At 52.4% G+C, this 4452-nt stretch overlaps 1 pseudogene; it reads right to left on the reverse strand.

Moving 5' to 3' along the window:
* Positions 1 to 2474: 2474 nt before the first annotated feature.
* On the reverse strand, positions 2475 to 2968 carry LOC110576046 (annotated as a pseudogene).
* Between the last annotated feature and the right edge of the window lie 1484 nt (positions 2969 to 4452).

The raw sequence follows: 4452 nt of genomic DNA on the forward strand, positions 1-4452 counted from the left end.
GTGGCTGAGAACAGAAGAGCCGTCAAGGCCTCCAGGCCAAAGTTATCCTCCTCAGTGACCCAAGCACCTCATTCCTGTCCCCATAGCCTGCAGATAGAGATGATGACAATGTACAAAGAATGCCTGCCCTCCCCCAGCTTGGGCAAGGTGGATAAAGCACTATGAATATTCAGGTTTCACTCTGGCAGGCAGCAAGCCTTCATCCACACCCCCCTGCCGGCCAGGGGTGCAATGGGGGGTTCCAGACTCCAGTGCCTGGAGTGACGAAACCACAGCAGGTAGGGCCCTGGGCAGGCTGTCTGGGCTGGGCGGGGCGGGGCAGCCGGCTGGGTGAGGCCCAGATTCCCCAAGCTGATAAGACAGCCTGTAAACACCCAGCAAGGGGAGGGGGCAGAGGGCAGGCGACCAGATGGCAGGAGAAGGGGGGAACCGGAGCCCAGGGCTAGCGGCAGGAAGTGGGGCTTGATGTGGAAACATCCTGTCCAGCGGGGGCTAGACCATTGGCCATCAGCGGTCACTCCCTCCACCAAGGAGGCAAGCTCAGCACAAGGTGGGGCTGCCTGGGCACCAGGCCGAGAACCTGGTTCCCCATATCTCCAAAGAACATGATTAATGGGTCTCTGTTATGGGTTATCCTACCACCTAACACTGCTGGTGGGGGGGAATCGGGACCAAGCTACCCTCCCCGCCCACCCCCCCACCCCCCCCATGGAGAAACTCAGCAGTGGACTTGTCTGAGAGAATCTGACTCTCACAGGGAAGTCCTGGTCACCGTTATCAGTGAGGAGCATCGATTGGAACGCCTAATTGTGTCCAGGACCTCCTGCAGCCGTCTGAGAAGAAGCACACATTTGACGCGCCGTTCTGTTTCATCTCGTAGTGCTTTCTAATTAGAACCTTAGAGGGTCAGAGCTCGTGCGTGGGGCCTTTAGCAAGGGAGCGCCAGACTCATTCGCTTAACTTTACAGACGGGGACACTGGGATCCAGAGAGGGGCACTTGGTGACGCTCATGGCAGACCTAAGTTAAAGCCCCTGGTCTACAGCATTTTCCACTGCCTACCTACCCTGTTGCTTTAGGTCCCGCCACCAGCCCTCATGCATGGCTGGTTGGCCCTGCTTTGCACACTCGCCCAACCTCAGCATTTATCCTTGCTTAGGGTTGTGGCGAGGCTGATAGGAGGAAAGAGCCTCAAAATCAGAAGTCTGGAGTCTGGCCTGAACTGCTGTGTCAACTTGCACATGGCCTTGAGTGAGCTGCTGCCCCTCTCTGGGCCTCATTTTGTCTGTTTGTTTGTTTGTTTTAAGTAACAGTTTAATTAGGGGCACCTGGGTGGTTCAGTCGGTGAAGCATCCAACTCTTGATTTCAGCTCAGGTCATGATCTCAGGGTTGTGAGATTGAGCCCCATGTCGGGCTCTGCGCTGGGTGTGGAGCCTGCTTAAGGATTCTCTCTCTCCCCCTCTGCCTCTGCCCCTGCTCCCCTCTCAAAATAAAAAAATAAAAATAATAATGAACAACAGTTTAATTCGATTTAGTTCATTGCCATACAATTCAATTATACACTCAAAGTACACAATTCAGTGGCTTCAGTATATTCACAGAATTGTAGTTTCATCACCACAATCCTATAGAATATTGTCATCACCCCATAAAGAGACTCTATACCCATTTTCTGCCAACATCTGGGCCTCGGTTATGAAGAGATATTTGCTACAGATGTATTTTGGGGAGAAAAAAACCCAGCAATATTGATTAGGTAGATGGGCTAACCCAGCTTACCAGGAACTTAGATAGGAAGAGAACCTACCTCGAGGAGAATAGGGTGGGCCTGGTGATAAGCCCCTGGCCATGGGCCTTCCATCTATGAGGTGCTCAGGGCTGACTTTCCATAAATATTTGAATAAACATGTGCATCAATACCCTGAGATAAGAACCCAGACTTATATTATGTGTAAGCCGAGAGCAAGTGTATATTTATGGGGCAGGGCCATGACATGGCCACTCCAGGTCTGGATCCAGGAACTCTCTGGAAACAGTAGGCCCCTTGAGGTATAGGAATAGAGTCAGCGTCCTTCATCAACAGAGCTGGAAGCCTTCTATTCCACTTCCCCTTCCTCCATAGCTGGCCACAGGAGTTCAACTTGTCACCATTTTGGTGCAGACTTGGCCCAGAAAGTTAGGATTCACTTATTAGTGAATTAGGAGCTTTGGTTGGGATTGAAGCCCTGAAGGGGGTGGGTCACAGACCTGGGAAGCTTTTGTTGAAGGAGCATCACAGAGGTCCTGAGCCTTCAGAGTTGTGTGTTGTGAGCAAGCCCTGAGCTAGGGATCTGAGCAAATGGGCACCAGCATGGGACAGTGGGAAAGGCACAGACTTTGAGATCGAAGGCACACAGTCTGGGTTTGAGTTCTGCCTCCTTTTTTTTTGACTAGGAAAATGACTTTATTTTTCTGGTGTGGGCGGATGTCTAGTCTTAGAAGTTGTGGAGTTGCTTCTTGGTGCTGGCAGCCTTGCTGACCTTAAGCACGTTGAAGAGCACAGTCTTTCCGAAGGCCTGGCACTCACCTGCCCTGACAGTGTCACCAATCTGGAGGTCCCTGAAGCGGGAGACCGGTGTGCAGAACTGTTCTTGTGGCATCTCTTGAAGCAGTTGTACTTTCGGATGTAAGGGGAGTAGTCAGGGTGGATGACAGTGGTCCTCTGCATCTTCATCTTGGTCACCATGCCAGACAGAATCTGCCCTCAGATGTCAGCATAGGTGCCCTTAGTGGCCTCCTTGGGCATCTTGTAGCCCAGACCAATGTTTTTGTAATGTCGCGGGAGTCTGTTCTTGTCAGTTTCTTGAAGCAGGACCCTCTGCTTATTTTGAAAGACGGTCAGCTGCTTTCGGTAGGCACCCTCCGTCCAAATGTCCGCCGTCTCACCCACCGCCTGAGAAAAGGTCTGCCTCCATTCTTGACGGGCCATGTGACCTTGGTCACGTTACCTAATCTTTTCTGAGCCTCGCTTCTGCTGTTTTTAAAACGGAACTATTAAAACAGGATTATTACCAAAAGAGATTTCACTGAAAACAAAGTTCAGAGAGCGTAGTAGTTGGAACTAAACCTAGGTTCGAACCCCAGCTCTGCCACTGACGAGCTACTTTGTAAGAATTAAAGGAGCTAACCCCACAGCTCATACCCAACAAGTGTAAATCCCTGCCACCTTCCCTCTGCACCACGCTGTCACCCTGTAATTTTTACCGTTTGGCCCTTTTCCCCAGGTGCAGAGGGAACAACTTGAAGTGCTATCAGAGGGCACAAAAGAAAATCTTACCCACATTTACACAATACCCACACCCCTCTGCTCCTCCCCCAGTGGGCCCATGGCAAGGCCATAGTGGCTGCACCCGCCGTCCCAGGCCCACCACTAGCTCAGATCGGTGCCAACCCCACAAGCACTTGCCCTGAGCTGGCACTGATCTCAAGTGCTTGCACCCCTCCACCCGGGCTAGATGCACTTTCCAAACACGTGCCACCAGCTTTGAGTCAGGCTTGTAACCAAACCCTGGCCCTGGGTTTGCACTGCAGATGTAGGGAGGGCCTGGCAGAAGCCCAGGTGCACATCCAGATGTTGTCTCCAAGGCTTCCTTGGCGTCCCCCATACCAGCTGTGAAGCAGGATTTACTCCAAATTGCAGGGGTGGAGAAGCAGGTTTGTGTGGGGCCCTGTCACCGGGGCACTGGGTCCTATTTGCTCTGGTGGGGGGGTATGGAGGGAGAGGGGACAGGGAAAAGAGAGACTCTGTTCTCCTGACAGGAGGCCTGGCTGGGCAGGGCTCTCAGCCTAAGTCGCAAGAGGATGACCTCTCAAAACCGAGAGAGGTATCAAAACCATCTTCCCCTCCATTTTTTGTTGGCTCACCCAGTACCATCATGTCTAGGGGTCCCCTCAACGTCTCCTACTGCTGCTTGGACCTCATGGAACAATATAACCACAGGCGGACCAAAGAGACTGTGTCTATCCGGTACGAGGCCCCCATCCCAGGCATCAGGGCTTCTAGAACCATTATCATGTACTTGTAACCTGTCCTCAGGAGGACCGGCAGCTAGGCAGAGGCCCAGGGCCTCGGGCTTCTACTGCTCCTCTGACCCATTGCCTTGGGAAGGCCTGGCAGAGCTGGTCACATGCCTGCAGGATCCCTCATGGGCACATAGTCCCAGGGCTAGGAGCTCCACCTTGCAAGGGCAGCTGGGAGGTATTTACAAGTGCAAGTCACCACACCGAATCAGGAGCAGCGATGGAATGTGATGGCTTCCTTTTCCATCGCTACCCTTGACCCACATGTACTATAATACTTTGTTCTCCATTGTTGTCTCTCTCCATTGGTGCTGGGCACAAAACTATGCAAAATTGTCAAGTGGCATTGATCTCAGTGTCACCTGCCCCTCCCAGTTAACCCTTACTGTCGGC

Source organism: Neomonachus schauinslandi, chromosome X (assembly GCF_002201575.2).
Source record: "Neomonachus schauinslandi chromosome X, ASM220157v2, whole genome shotgun sequence".
Classification (NCBI taxonomy): Eukaryota; Metazoa; Chordata; class Mammalia; order Carnivora; family Phocidae; genus Neomonachus; species Neomonachus schauinslandi.